Genomic DNA, 16,425 nt, shown 5'->3' with positions numbered 1-16,425 from the left:
AGGACCAGAAGACCCCCCATGTCCCAGGAGACAAGGAGAGTGGCATCTGGCCCAGAGCAGAGTCAGGAAGGACAAGCTGTGGACAACATTGAGGAGTGCAGCTGGCCAGCAGGATGGCTTCCCTTCCTCTAGTCCCTCCTTCTGATCTGCCTGGGTTCCCAGAGGACCAGCTATAACCATGCAGATGGACCACCTAGCACCCATCAGTCACCTGGGTGTGTGTGTGGGGGTTGCAATCCCAGGGCCCAGTGAGGACACTTGCTGCAGTCCTGTTTCATTGTGTCTTTTGCTGAGGGGGCCCCCTTACTGCTGCAGGCATGTTCAGGGGTCACTGACCATCCCACAGCTCTTCCTCCAGAACCGGGTTCCCACCTTCTTTGTGTCTCAGGTTCCTGAGAGAGCTGGTGCAGCTCTTCCTGGCCCTCAGCCCAGCAGGCGCCATTTTCCTTGCAAGGACCCTCAGCATCATCCTGCCCCAGAGTTGTGGGGCCCTGGCTTGTGGCATCTGGTGTTTTCACCCCAGGTACCCAGTACCTGCCCTCCTTTGTGGGTTTCCCAGCCTGGACATCAGTGTTCCTGGAGATAAATCAGTGCATTGGCCAGGATTGTGTGCATGCAAGGCCACGGAGATGGGGCTGCACTGGAAAAGCACTGGAGAAGATAACAGAGGAGCATTTGGAGGGACAAGCCACTGGCCTGCTGGAGACAAGCTAAAACCTTGCTAATATTTGGTTGCATTTTAGGCCTAAACTTCCTGTGAACTGTAGCTTATCCAGCCCATACCAGCCCCGGCTCACTGTGGCTCCTCCTGGGCCCGGCCTCTCATTCACCTTGTGCTCTAGCTCAGCTCCCCCAACCCTACTCCCCTCCAGACCCCTGATTCCATCCCCAGCTCCCTCCCCCAGGCACCTGGCTCAGGCCTGACCCTTACTCAAACCCCATCTCCCTCACCCACCTTTGAGATTCCCCCACCCCAGCTCAGAGTTCAACACCCCTGACCCTGGACCCTATTCCAGGTGGCCTTGCCTGTGCCCCTGTTCACACACTCTCCCCTGCCTCCTCCCACCGAGAACAGCTCCTCTCTGCCACAAGACTGCTGTATCCATCAGGCTGGTTTTTGGGCTGTCTCTGGACCTACCTGTGGTGTCATATCATGTGCTGGGGTGGTGAGGAGTCAGAATCAGATCCAGTCAATGTCTCTATAGTGAGCAAAGCTGGAGAGACCAAATGTCGAGGGGCCACCTGTGGCGGTAGTGAGGAACGGGCGAGGGTTTCTTCTGGCTGACCAGGGGCCGCCATTGTCTTCCTTGTGGTGAGGATATTCCCTATTCAGTGTAGTTTCTCATTTCCTGGTTAAGAAGAGGTTGAGAGGGGATGGCTTGTGACATATGGGGATCTTCAGAACACATGTTATTCCCATGATCCTTTTTGCCTTCCTCTTCCTCTGTGCAGCTGTGCTCATCCCTGTATGATCTGGAAGACCTTCAGGGCCATAGAGGGTTTGAGGTGGCTAAGACAGAGACCTGGAGGAAGGGTTACTGGGAGAGCAGGAGGTAACAGGAGAGGGATTCTCTGACATTATGTTGCCTGGAGCCCAAACTGCCAGGCCTGGGGGCTTGGGTGGGGTTGGGCTTGAGTTACCCACAGGGAGGATGTGGAACAGGCAGGACCTGACCACAGATGGGTGGGGACAGGGAGGTGGATGGCTGCAAGGTCCAGGAGCAGAACTGGGGTTTTCTTGGTGGTGGAGGATGGGAAGGGCTGTGCAGTGGTGGTGAAGGAGTTGTTCTGGATGTAAGGCTGCAGACAGGGAGGGAGGGCATGGCATGGAGGTTCCCAGGCCAGCAGAAGGTCTGCCTGCATTAACCAGAGCTCCTGAGCTAAGCAGCCTGGCCTGGGGCATCTGCTGATGGAAGGTGTCTGGTCCTGAGCTTGCTTGGGAAGGAGACTGGATGGGCTGTGGGGAGTCTCCTCACCATCACCAAGTGGATCGTGTGTTCTCTGTGGCTGGGCATTGGACATAGGTACAGGGTGTGGTGGGTGGTGGGATCTGGTGAGACTCCTGGCCACAGACCCTGTATGGGGGATCAACTAACTGACAAGATCCCGTCTTGCCTGTGCCTGGGGGCGCGGGGGAGTCTATTATTCTTGGCATGAGTAGAACAGATTGTTCTAGGCTAGAAAAAAATCAAACCAAAACAACAAAATGACTTAATTATTTGCCAGCACCCTTGGAAATTAATTATTCTTTCTAATATGAACCTCTAATGCAAGTTGGATATATCTCAGATGCGTGTGGGATTTTTAAAAAATTCTTTTTGAGTTTCTGGACCTTGCTACATTTACCCAGAGGCCTGGGTTTTCTGGCTCTTTTATTTTTCATGGGGCCCAGGTCAGAAGCCAGGCCCCTACTTTCCCCATGCCCATCAGGTGTCTAATCCCCCACCTCAGTCACTTCTGAGCCTGTCCTGGGGCACCGGGAGATGCCACTTCACTCACCGTGTCATTTTATGCAGGTGACTTCTGGTGTGCCTCCTAATTCTGTCCCCACCTGTCCCAGTGCTGGCAGTGCCTTGTCATCTTCAAGCCCTGCTTTACGTTTGTGGCACTTGATGGAGGTGTAATTTATACTGGTGACATGCACACCTTCTGAATGGCCAGCAGGTGGTTTTCAACAGATATGGCCAGGTATCACTTAGCAACAGGAAAGTGTTTGGAGAAACGAGTTGTCAGGTGACTTTATTGTGGGGACATCACGCAGTGTGATGACGCACCGCCCAGGTGGTGCAGGCCCATCACTGGGTGGCCTCTTGTACTGTCAAGCAACACAGTGCCCTGTGTAGAGGCGCACACTTATAATCCTAGCTCCTCCGGAGGCTGAGGCCAGCAGAGGATTGGGAGTTTGAGGCCAGCCTTGGCAACTTAGCCAGATCCTGTCTCAAGGTAAAACAAAAAGGGCTGGGGAGGTAGCTCATGGTCAAGTGCTTGCTCTGGTTCAATCCTGGGTATGCCCCGCCCCCCCCTCAGAAAAGTAATAAACTGGAGACACGAGTCTAATGGAAGCACAGTGTAAGTAGGAGTCCACTCTGAAATAATGATAAAAACTTCAGTTAACAGTAAACATATCACCCTTTAATATGGTCACTTATTGTCCTCAAATGTCATGTACTACACATGACAGTATGCGCTACACTTTGTATGACTTTGTGCAGTAAATTAATTTACGTCAGCTCACTCTAGACATGAATTTATGATGGCCTTGAAGCCGTTGGTGACAGAAGTCTTTCAGCTTCATGTAAACATTGTACCAAGGATTGAACCCTGAGCCTTGGCCATGAGAAGCAGGTGCTTTACCATGAGCTGCGTTGTCCAGGCTGATCTGCACCTGTGATCCTCCTGCCTCAGCCTCCCAAGTGATATATTGGGATCTTACAGGACCACGGCTGTACGTGGGATGTCACTGACTGAAATGTCTTATGTGGCACATTGCTGTACTTGTGCCTGGTGATCGTCCTCCCTCCTAAAATACAAGCTCTGTTGTCCCCAGTTAGTTTCCTCCTGCTCCTTTTAGTTAGTCTGTACCCATGAAAGCCAACCGCCATTCACACAGTGAAGCTGGGTTGAAATTCAGAGGACTTGCATGTGACAGGCTGTGGTGCCTTGTTTCTGTCGCTCAACACACTGGGTTTGAGATGTACCTATCTTGTGTGTACCACTGAGTTGCTTCTTTAAACTTCTCATTTTAAATAGCTTCATTGAGATATGATTTACATAGCATACAGTTTGCCCATTTAAAGTCTACAACTCAATGTATTTTTTTGCATAATTCATGTTGAATTTTTAAAATTGCGCTAAAATATAGATAATATAAAATTGGTCATTTTAATCATTATAGTAAGTGTGTTATTTACTGGCATTGATTCTGTTTGCAATGTTGTGCAATATCACCACTATTTTCATTTTTTTTCCATCACCCCAAACAGAACCCTGTAACCAATTAAGCAATAACTTTTCCTCCAGCCCCTGTAACCTCTAATCTACATTCTTCCCTATTCGACTTATTTCACATAAACAGAATTGTGTATTTGTCCTTTTGTGTCTGGCTTATATCACTTAACATGTTTTCAAGCTTCCTTTATGTCATAGTGTAAATTTCATTCCTTTTTAAGACTGGATAATATTCTATTATATGGATATACCAGTTTGCTTATCCATTCATGTATTGACGGGCACTTGGGTGCCTTCATGTTTTAGCTATTGTGAGCAATTCTGCTGGGAACATGGGTGTATAAATGTCCGTTTGTACCCTCCTTTTAACATAGGAGTGAAATGGAAAAGGATCCTATGTTAACTCTGGTGTCCAGCTGTTTGAGGACCACAGTGGCTGCACATCTGAGATTATGACCAGCAATGCAGAAAGTTTCAGATTTCTCCAGATCCTGGACAACACTTGTTGGTTTGTCTCTGTGTCAAGTTACAGCCATCTTAGGAAGTGTGAGTGGCATCTCATTTGGTTTGGTTGGCACTTCCCTGATGACTAATGTTGTCGAACATCTTTTCAGGTGCCTTTGGCCACTTGTGTCTTCTCCTTGCCTGTGTTGCTTTTTCATGCTATCATTACTTTATTGACATATTTGCATATTGGGAAATACATACTTCATAAAAGTAAAACTTAATGCATTGACAAATTTATATATGCACATGTAAATATCACCCATATTGAGACAGGATGATTCTGTCACACAGAAGTTTTCTATGCCACTTTCCATTAATCCCCACCTTCTTCCCATCACTGTGTATTAATTTTTAATCTTGCTTATTCTTGGATTTCATTAGATGAATAAAAAAACAAGTGTGTGTGTGTAAGTGTGTGTGTGTGTGTGTGTGTGTGTGTGTGTGTGTGTGTATTTGGCTGTGGTGTTCAGTGTAGTGTTTGAGGTCTGTCAGTGTTCTTGTGTATCAACCAGGACGTTTTCTTTGTTGCTGAGCAGTTTTCCTGAGTTTGGGTACAGCCGAGTTTACTCATTCAGTCTCTTGATGATGAATATTTGAGCTTTTTGCTGTTTTTGGCTTTTCTGAATAAAGCCACCCTAAACATTTTTGTACATGTCTTTATGTGGAGATAGTCTCTTCTCCTGAGTGGAGCTGCTGGGTCATAAGTGAGGCACATGCTGAACTTTAATAGAAACTGTCAGTTTTCCAGTGTGTTGTCCCATTTTATATCCCCAACCCCTGGGAACACGCATCCCATCCCACACTGTTGTCAGCATTTGGTATTGTCAGTCTTTAATTTTAGCCACTCTGGTGGGTGTGTGGTGGTATCTCATTATGGGTTAAATTTGCATCTCCCTGATGACTAATGATATCAGCACCTTCGCATTTGGAAAAGGTTGTGATTTACATTTTTCACATTAAAAATTTAAGCGAGAAGATCCTAATGAACACCTGCAGAACAGCCCTGGGAGCTCAGGACGTCCATTCTGATTGACAGATGTCAGTTTCAGATACATCTTCAATCACAAATGAGTTGGCAACTCAGTTAAAAAATAATAAGTGAGGGGAGGCATGTATTTAAAGAATATTTGGAAAATAGCAGAAAATGGCCAGGCTCTCTCCTCCCATTTTGCCCCCCACTGAGTACTAGCTTTCTAGAGGGAAAATTCTGGTCCTGACACATGCTGATAGCACCGTGATGTTCCTCCTCCAGCTCTGAGCACATTCTAGCCCCTTGGCCCTCCTGCCTCATGCTGACCTGGGATACCTGTCCACTAATCTCTGGCTATTCACAGCCTTCTCTGCACTTGCAACACAGCCCCTCCTCCCTGCTCCCACAGGGCGACTCTTGGCTTGGCTGAGGATGCTCAGTCTGCACCCGTGCCATGCCAACTCCTCCCCTGCCTGGACCAGTTTCTGTAGTCTGTGTCCCTCAGTCCCCTGGGCCAGCACCACCTTGTCATTGTTTACTTCCTCCTCTCCCTCCCAGGCAGCATCCCTGGGGGGCCTGTCCTGTCAGCATTCATCTTCATGTTCTCAGCCCGGCCAGGCCCCAGCAGGCTGCACTGCTGCTTGTTGGGTGGGGACAGATGCCCATGGGTTGTTGGGCACATGTTCTGAAGGATCTGGGCCTTCCTCCCTGAGAGCATGCTTTCTGTGGTTTATTTAGTCACACCCCCCGAGTGTGTGTGGCCACACCTGTGTATTCCTAAATCTATGACACAAAATACAGGCCCCTGGACCTTGCATCCTGACCTTCTCCCTGTGTCCACTGCACCCCAGCCTGTGACATGGGGCTGACCTTTGTCCCCATGGGAGCAGGGAGCCCCAGAGTTGGATGTGGCCAGGTGGCTGTCAAGACCAGCTAGGAGGTGTTTGAGGCATGGCCCGAGGCATCTAGGCCAGGACTAGGCGAGGATTTGTTTGGATCATGTATGAGAGAGACCAGGCATGACAGAAAGTGGATGCTTCTCCCTGTCCAAAGAAGCAGTGGTCAGGCTAAGAATTAATGAGGTGCATTGAGCTGTATCTGGCATCCCTGAGGGAGTGACCAAGAAGTGTGTGCCTGGTGCCCAGGTGCAGCATTGGCACGTCACCGTCCGTCCACCTGACAGCCCCCCAAGTGCACCAGCCTGGGACCTTGCCCATCAGGTCCTATAGCTCCCAGGCCATGTTAAAAGATCTGGATTCAGGAGGCCTAGGCTGGGGCATGGATCCTGCCTGTCTCTGAGCTCCCTTGTGACCCTGATGCTGCTGATCCCAGAGCCTCACTTTGAGGGACTGGTGCTGAACCTAAACCTACCAGGAAAGAGCAACTTGGTTGTTGGTGACTGGCTGAGTGGTCCATTCTCGTCCACTCTATGTGAGGCAGACCAGTATTTGTACATCAAGGAATTTATACTTGAGATAACATTGCCTTTAAGAAAGGATTTGGGCTTTCTTTATCATTATGGAGAATGTACTGATACCTGAGTGCTTGCAGTGTATGGGGGGTGGGCGAGCTGCTTGGCACATGCTCCAACCATCTGAGAAGGCTTAATTCTCTGAATTGAACATTTGTGGCCAATTTAGATTTCGGGGGGTACTTTTATGTTGTGATTTTACAGGAAATTCATGAAACTGATGGTAAACTCTAGGTACAGAAAGGTTCCATTCATTGTTCATTGATTGCTGGTTATAGACTTATACAGACCCTCTCAACTCTTTTTTGGGGTCTTGGGGGTTGGCCCCTGGGCTTTGTATGTGCTTGGCAAGTGGTCTACCTCAGAGCTACACCCCCAGCCCTTTTTATTTTACTTTGAGACAGGATCTCCCTGAGTCTCCCAGGCTGGCCTTGAACTTGCCACCCTCCTGCCTCAGCCTCATGCAGCTGGGATCACAGGCATGGCCACTGCCTGCCCCAGCTCTGCCCCAGGGGTTCTTTGATGGGAATAACCTTTCTTTTTTTCACTGTTTACTTACAACCTATGAACTCGCTTTTGTAATTAAACAGGTAGGAGATGGGAAGCTTTGTCAGAATTTGTATTTTCATAAAAATTCTGCATTTTCTGATTATTAAATAGAAGCAACTATTCATTGTAGGAAAGAATGGGACTTTTTACTGGAGAAAAACATAAAGAAAAAGAAGTCACTAATAAGCTCATCATTCAGAATCGTCACTACTGAAATTTGGGTGCATTTCCTGGTATATTTTCATGCATGTTAATGGATGATTTTACAGAATTGTTTATAACAGTTTTCACTCTATATTACTGTTTCATACTGTCCTCATGATTAAACTTCTTTATAGTTTTCATTTTTAATTTATTTAATATTTTTGGTGAGGGGGTACTGGGGAATGAACTCAGGGGCACTCGACCAAATCCTCAGGCTGATTTTATATTTTGTTTAGAGACAGGGTCTCACTGAGTTGCTTAGAGCCTCATTTTTCCTGAGCCTGGCTTTGAACTCATGATTCTCCTGTCTCAGCCTTCTGAGCTGCTGGGATCACAGGTGTGTGCCACCATACCTGGAATACTCCACACTTTTAGGAATACTTGATAACAGGAGATTATACACCATAGGAAATTTTCTTAACCCCCATTTCCACTAATTTCAAAAGGAAAGGACATTTTTTTTGAAAAAATGACATTGGCCCCGGGCCTGCAAGTTAGGCGGAACTGTGACCACCGCCAGAACAGGCCCAGTGGCCCACGGAGGGGCAGAGCTGCCAACCACACCTGCAAGGTAGGTGGACCTGTGACCCACAGGCAGAACAGGCCCAGAGGCCTGCTGAGGGGCAGAGCCGCCCCCTCCCCCCGCTCCTGAAAGATAGGCGGAACTGTGACCACCAGCAGAACAGGCCCAGCAGCCTGCTGAGGGGCAGAGCCGCCCCCTCACCCCCACACCTACAAGGTAGGCGGAATTGTGACCACCGACAGAACAGGCCCAGCAGCCTTCAGAGGGGCAGAGCCACTGCCCGCACCTGCAAAGTAGGCAGAACTGCGACCGCCGACAGAACAGGCCCAGCAGCCCACAGAGGGGCAGAGCCGCCGCCCGCGCCTGCAAGGTAGGCGGACCTGCTACCAACCAGCAGAACTGGCCCAGCGGCCTGCCGGCGTGGTAGGCACATTGCCCCAATTGGAGGAGGGGCAGAGCCGCCACCTGCGCCTGAGAGGGAGACTTTGCAACTATACAAGTGCAATATAAATATATAGGGGGAAAATTCAATAACACAACAGTTTCACCAAGCAGAAAGAAACACGAACAGTATGAAGAGACAAGGAAAGAAAGGACCAAAAGCAATGCAGGTCAACTCAACGTTAGAAGAGGTAATATCTGCAACAGATGGAATGTCAGATAAAGAATTCAGGATATACATGCTTCAGATGATCTGGAGTATCAAGGAAGACATGAGACAGCAAAATGAGACAATGAAAGATCACTTCGACAATGAATTAAATAAACAAATCCAGGAAGCAAAGGATCAACTATACAGGGAGATAGAGGTTATAAAAAACAAACAAACAGAAATCCTAGAAATGCAGGAAGCAATAAACCAACTTAAAAACTCAATTGAGAATACAACCAGCAGAGTAGAACACTGAGAAGATAGAACATCAGACAATGAAGACAAAGTATTTCAACTTGAAAAGAACATAGACAGCTCAGCAAGACTGTTAAGAAACCATGAGCAGAACATCCAAGAAATATGGGATAACATCAAGAGACCAAACTTCAGAGTCATTGGGATACAGGAAGGTATAGAGGTCCAAACCAAAGGAATGAGCAATCTATTCAATGAAATAATACGAGAAAACTTCCCAGACTTGAAGAATGAGACAGAATCCCAAATCCTAGAAGCCTACAGGACGCCGAATGTGCAAAATCATAAGAGATCCACACCTAGACACATTATAATGAAGATGCCCAACATACAGAATAAGGAGAGAATTTTAAAAGCTACAAGAGAAAGGAAGCAGATTACATTTAGGGGTAAACCAATCAGGATAACAGCTGATCTCTCAGCCCAGACTCTGAAAGTTAGAAGATCCTGGAATAACATATTTCAAACACTGAAAGAAAATGGGTTCCAACCAAGAATTGTGTATCCAGCAAAATTAAGCTTCAGGATGGAAGATGAAATTAAAACCTTCCATGATAAACAAAAGTTAAAAGAATTTGCAGCTAGAAAACCATCTCTCAAAAAAATCCTTGGCAAAACATTACAGGAAGAGGAAATGGAAAATAATAATGAAAACCAACAGTGGGAGGTAGGACAGTAAAGGGGGGGAAATAATCAAAGAGGAAAACAAACCATGTTTAGTAACATAAATAAACAAATATGGCTGGAAGAACAACCCATATCTCAATAATAACCCTAAATGTTAATGGCTTAAACTCACCAATTAAGAGACACAGGCTAGTAGAATGGATCACAAAACATGACCCAACAATATGCTGCCTACAGGAGACGCATTTGATAGGAAAAGACACACATGGACTGAAGGTGAAAGGTTGGGGAAAATCATATCACTCATATGGACTTTGGAAACAAGCAGAAATGTCCATACTCATATAAAATAAAATAGATTTCAAGCCAAAGTTAATCAAAAGGGATAAAGAGGGACACTACATACTGCTCAAGGGAACAATAGACCAACAAGACATAACAATCATAAATATATATGCCCCAAACAATGGTGCAGCTATGTTCAGCAAACAAACTCTTCTCAAGTTCAAGGGTCTAATAGACTACCATACAATAATCATGGGAGACTTCAACACACCTCTCTCACCACTGGACAGATCTTCCAAACAAAAGTTGAATAAGGAAACTATAGAACTCAATAACACAATTAATAACCTAGACTTAATCGACATATATAGAATATACCACCCAACATCAAGCAGTTTCACGTTTTTCTCAGCAGCACATGGATCCTTCTCAAAAATAGATCATATATTATGTCACAGGTCAACTCTTAGACAATATAAAGGAGTAGAGATAATACCATGCATCTTATCTGATCATAATGGAATGAAACTGAAAATCAATGATAAAAGAAGGAAGGAAAAATCATGCATCACTTGGAGAATGAACAATAGGTTACTGAATGATCAATGGGTTATAGAAGACATCAAGGAGGAAATTAAAAAATTCTTAGAGATAAATGAAAACACAGACACAACATATCGGAATCTATGGGACACATTGAAAGCAGTTCTAAGAAGAAAATTCATTGCTTGGAGTTCATTCCTTAAAAAAAGAAAAAAACAACAAATAAATGATCTCATACTTCATCTCAAAATCCTAGAAAAAGAAGAACAAAACAACAGCAAAAGAAGTAGAAAGCAAGAAATAATTTTTTTTTTTTTTTAGATTATCAAAAACATTTTTAATATTTATCTATTTTTCTTACAAAGTTATTTTTTTTTTATTGTTGGCTGTTCAAAACATTACATAGTTCTTGATATATCATATTTCACAATTTGATTCAAGTGGGTTATGAGCTCCCATTTTTACCCCATATACAGATTGCAGAATCACATCAGTTATACATCCATTGATTTACATATTGCCATACTAGTGTCTGTTGTATTCTGCTGTCTTTCCTATCCTCTACTATCCCCCCTCCCCTCCCCTCCCCTCCCCTCCCCTCTTCTCTCTCTGCCCCCTTTACTGACATTCGTTTGTCCCCCTTGTATTATTTTTCCCCTTCCCCTCACTTCCTCTTGTATGTACTTTTGTATACCTCTGAGGGTCTCCTTCCATTTCCATGCATTTTCCCTTCTCTCTCCCTTTCCCTCCCACCTCTCATCCCTGTTTAATGTTAATCTTCTTCTCATGCTCTTCGACCCTACTCTGTTCTTAGCTACTCTCCTTATATCAAAGAAGACATTTGACATTTGTTTTTTAGGAATTGGCTAGCTTCACTTAGCATAATCTGCTCTAATGCCATCCATTTCCCTGTAAATTCTATGATTTTGTCATTTTTTAATGCAGAGTAATACTCCATTGTGTATAAATGCCACATTTTTTTTATCCATTCATCCATTGAAGGGCATCTAGGTTGGTTCCACAGTCTAGCTATTGTGAATTGTGCTGCTATGAACATCGATGTAGCAGTGTCCCTGTAGCATGCTCTTTTTAGGTCTTTAGGGAATAGACCGAGAAGGGGAATAGCTGGGTCAAATGGTGGCTCCATTCCCAGCTTTCCAAGAAATCTCCATACTGCTTTCCAAATTGGCTGCACCAATTTGCAGTCCCACCAGCAATGTACAAGTGTACCCTTTTCCCCACATCCTCGCCAGCACTTGTTGTTGTTTGACTTCATAATGGCTGCCAATCTAACTGGAGTGAGATGGTATCTTAGGGTGGTTTTGATTTGCATTTCTCTGACTGCTAGAGATGGTGAGCATTTTTTCATGTACTTGTTGATTGACTGTATGTCCTCCTCTGAGAAGTGTCTGTTCAGGTCCTTGGCCCATTTGTTGATTGGGTTGTTTGTTCTCTTATTGTCTAATTTTTTGAGCTCTTTGTATACTCTGGATATTAGGGCTCTATCTGAAGTGTGAGGAGTAAAGATTTGTTCCCAGGTTGTAGGCTCTCTATTTACCTCTCTTATTGTATCTTTTGCTGAGAAAAAACTTTTTAGTTTGAGTAAGTCCCATTTGTTGATTCTAGTTATTAACTTTTGTGCTATGGGTGTCCTATTGAGGAATTTGGAGCCGGACCCCACAGTATGTAGATCGTAGCCAACTTTTTCTTCTATCAGACGGCGCGTCTCTGATTTGATATCAAGCTCCTTGATCCATTTTGAATTAACTTTTGTGCATGGCGAGAGAAAGGGATTCAGTTTCATTTTGTTGCATATGGATTTCCAGTTTTCCCAGCACCATTTGTTGAAGATGCTATCCTTCCTCCATTGCATGCTTTTAGACCCTTTATCAAATATAAGATAGTTGTAGTTTTGTGGATTGGTTTCTGTGTCCTCTATTCTGTACCATTGGTCCACCCGCCTGTTTTGGTACCAGTACCATGCTGTTTTTGTTACTATTGCTCTGTAGTATAGTTTGAAGTCTGGTATCGCTATACCGCCTGATTCACACTTCCTGCTTAGCATTGTTTTTGCTATTCTGGGTCTTTTATTTTTCCATATGAATTTCATGATTGCTTTCTCTATTTCTACAAGAAATGCCGTTGGGATTTTGATTGGCATTGCATTAAACCTATAGAGAACTTTTGGTAATATCGCCATTTTGATGATGTTAGTTCTGCCTATCCATGAACAGGGTATATTTTTCCATCTTCTAAGATCTTCTTCTATTTCTCTCTTTAGGGTTCTGTAGTTTTCATTGTATAAGTCTTTCACCTCTTTTGTTAGGTTGATTCCTAAGTATTTTATTTTTTTTGAAGATATTGTGAATGGAGTGGTTGTCCTCATTTCCATTTCAGAGGATTTGTCGCTGATATACAGGAATGCCTTTGATTTATGCGTGTTGATTTTATATCCTGCCACTTTGCTGAATTCATTTATTAGCTCTAATAGTTTCTTTGTAGACCCTTTTGGGTCTGCTAGGTATAGAATCATGTCATCTGCAAATAGTGATAATTTAAGTTCTTCTTTTCCTATTTTGATGCCTTTAATTTCTTTCGTCTGTCTAATTGCTCTGGCCAGTGTTTCGAGAACTATGTTGAACAGAAGTGGTGAGAGAGGGCATCCCTGTCTTGTTCCAGATTTTAGAGGGAATGCCTTCAATTTTTCTCCATTCAGAATGATGCTAGCCTGAGGCTTAGCATAGATTGCTTTTACAATATTGAGGTATGTTCCTGTTATCCCTAGTTTTTCTAGAGTTTTGAACATAAAGGGATGCTGTACTTTGTCGAATGCTTTTTCCGCATCTATCGAGATGATCATATGGTTCTTATTTTTAAGTCTATTGATGTGGTGAATAACATTTATTGATTTCCTTATATTGAACCAGCCTTGCATCCCATTGATGAATCCTACTTGATCATGGTGCACAATTTTTTTGATGTGCCTTTGTATCCGAGTGGCCAGAATTTTATTGAGGATTTTTGCATCCAAGTTCATTAGAGATATTGGTCTGTAGTTTTCTTTCTTTGAAGTGTCTTTGTCTGGTTTAGGTATCAGGGTGATGTTGGCCTCGTAGAATGAATTTGGAAGTTCTCCCTCTTTTTCTATTTCCCGAAGTAGCTTGAAAAGTATTGGTATTAGTTCCTCTTTAAAGGTTTTGTAAAACTCTGCTGTATACCCATCCGGTCCTGGGCTTTTCTTAGTTGGTAGTCTTTTGATGGTTTCTTCTATTTCCTCAATTGATATTGGTCTGTTTAGGTTGTCTATATCCTCCTGACTCAATCTGGGCAGATCATATGACTTAAGAAATTTATCTATGCCTTCACTATCTTCTAATTTATTGGAGTATAAGGATTCAAAATAATTTTTGATTATCTTCTGTATTTCTGAAGTGTCTGTTGTGATATTGCCTCTTTCATCCCGTATGTTAGTGATTTGAGTTCTCTCTCTTCTTCTCTTCGCTAGCATGGCTAAGGGTCTGTCGATTTTGTTTATTTTTTCAAAGAACCAACTTTTAGTTTTGTCAATTTTTTCAATTGTTTCTTTTGTTTCGATTTCATTGATTTCAGCTCTGATTTTAATTATTTCTTGCCTTCTACTTCTTTTGCTGTTGTTTTGCTCTTCTTTTTCTAGGATTTTGAGATGAAGTATGAGATCATTTATTTGTTGGTTTTTTCTTTTTTTAAGGAATGAACTCCAAGCAATGAATTTTCCTCTTAGAACTGCTTTCAATGTGTCCCATAGATTCCGATATGTTGTGTCTGTGTTTTCATTAATCTCTAAGAATTTTTTAATTTCCTCCTTGATGTCTTCTATAACCCATTGATCATTCAGTAACCCATTGTTCATTCTCCAAGTGATAAATTCTTTTTCCTTCCTTCTTTTATCGTTGATTTTCAGTTCCATTCCATTATGATCAGATAGGATGCATGGTATTATCTCTACTCCTTTGTATTGTCTAAGAGTTTCCCTGTGACATAATATATGATCTATTTTTGAGAAGGATCCATGTGCTGCTGAGAAAAAAGTGTAACTGTTTGATGTTGGGTGGTATATTCTATATATGTCAATTAAGTCTAGGTTATTAATTGTGTTATTGAGTTCTATAGTTTCCTTATTCAACTTTTGTTTGGAAGATCTGTCCAGTGGTGAGAGAGGTGTGTTGAAGTCTCCCATGATTATTGTATGGTGGTCTATTAGACTCTTGAACTTGAGAAGAGTTTGTTTGATGAACATAGCTGCACCATTGTTTGGGGCATATATATTTATGATTGTTATGTCTTGTTGGTGTATGGTTCCCTTGAGCAGTATGTAGTGTCCCTCTTTATCCCTTTTGATTAACTTTGGCTTAAAATGTATTTTATTTGATATGAGTATGGATACTCCTGCTTGTTTCCGAAGTCCATATGAGTGATATGATTTTTCCCAACCTTTCACCTTCAGCCTATGTATGTCTTTTCCTATCAAATGCGTCTCCTGTAGGCAGCATATTGTTGGGTCTTGTTTTGTGATCCATTCTACTAGCCTGTGTCTCTTGATTGGTGAGTTTAAGCCATTAACATTTAGGGTTATTATTGAGATATGGGTTGTTCTTCCAGCCATATTTGTTTATTTATGTTACTAAACATGGTTTGTTTTCCACTTTGATTATTTTCCCCCCTTTAGTGTCCTACCTCCCACTGTTGGTTTTCATTGTTATTTTCCATTTCCTCTTCCTGTAATGTTTTGCCAAGGATGTTTTGAAGAAATGGTTTTCTAGCTGCAAATTCTTTTAACTTTTGTTTATCGTGGAAGGTTTTAATTTCATCTTCCATCCTGAAGCTTAATTTTGCTGGATACACAATTCTTGGTTGGAACCCATTTTCTTTCAGTGTTTGAAATATGTTATTCCAGGATCTTCTAGCTTTCAGAGTCTGTGTTGAAAGATCAGCTGTTATCCTGATTGGCTTACCCCTAAATGTGATCTGCTTCCTTTCTCTTGTAGCTTTTAAAATTCTCTCCTTGTTCTGTATGTTGGGCATCTTCATTATAATGTGTCTAGGTGTGGGTCTCTTATGATTTTGCACATTCGGCGTCCTGTAGGCTTCTAGGATTTGGGGTTCTGTCTCATTCTTCAAGTCTGGGAAGTTTTCTCGAATTATTTCATTGAATAGATTGCTCATTCCTTTGGTTTGAAACTCTGTTCCTTCCTGTATCCCAATGACTCTTAAATTTGGTCTCTTGATGTTATCCCATATTTCTTGGATGTTCTGCTCATGGTTTCTTAACAGTCTTGCTGAGCTGTCTATGTTCTTTTCAAGTTGAAATACTTTATCTTCATTGTCTGATGTTCTGTCTTCTAAGTGTTCTACTCTGCTGGTAGTATTCTCAATTGAGTTTTTAAGTTGGCTTATTGCTTCCTGCATTTCTAGGATTTCTGTTTGTTTGTTTTTTATAACCTCTATTTCCCTGTATAGTTGATCTTTTGCTTCTTGGATTTGTTTATGTAATTCATTGTTGAAGTGATCTTTCATTGTCTGATTTTGCTGTCTGATGTCTTCCTTGAGACTCCAGATCATCTGAAGCATGTATATCCTGAATTCTTTATCTGACATTCCCTCAGCTGCAGCTATTACCTCTTCTAAAGTTGAGTTGACCTGCAATGCTTGTGGTCCTTTCTTTCCTTGTCTCTTCATACTGTTCGCGTTCCTTTCTTCTTGGTGAAACTGTTGTGCTATTGAATTTTCCCCCTATATATTTATATTGGTCTTGTATAGTTGCAAAGTCTCCCTCGCAGGCACGGGCGGCGGCTCTGCCCCTCCGCCAATTGGGGCAATGTGCCTACCACGCCGGCAGGCCGCTGGGCCTGCTC

General features: G+C 43.2%; 1 pseudogene; it reads left to right on the top strand.

Annotated features, from left to right (window-relative positions):
• LOC139707027 (growth factor receptor-bound protein 14-like) overlaps positions 1–16,425 on the top strand; it is a 57,118-nt pseudogene that overhangs the window by 15,234 nt on the left and 25,459 nt on the right.

Source organism: Marmota flaviventris, chromosome 9 (assembly GCF_047511675.1).
Source record: "Marmota flaviventris isolate mMarFla1 chromosome 9, mMarFla1.hap1, whole genome shotgun sequence".
Lineage (NCBI taxonomy): Eukaryota > Metazoa > Chordata > Mammalia > Rodentia > Sciuridae > Marmota > Marmota flaviventris.
This window is presented reverse-complemented; position numbering and strand designations above follow the sequence as displayed.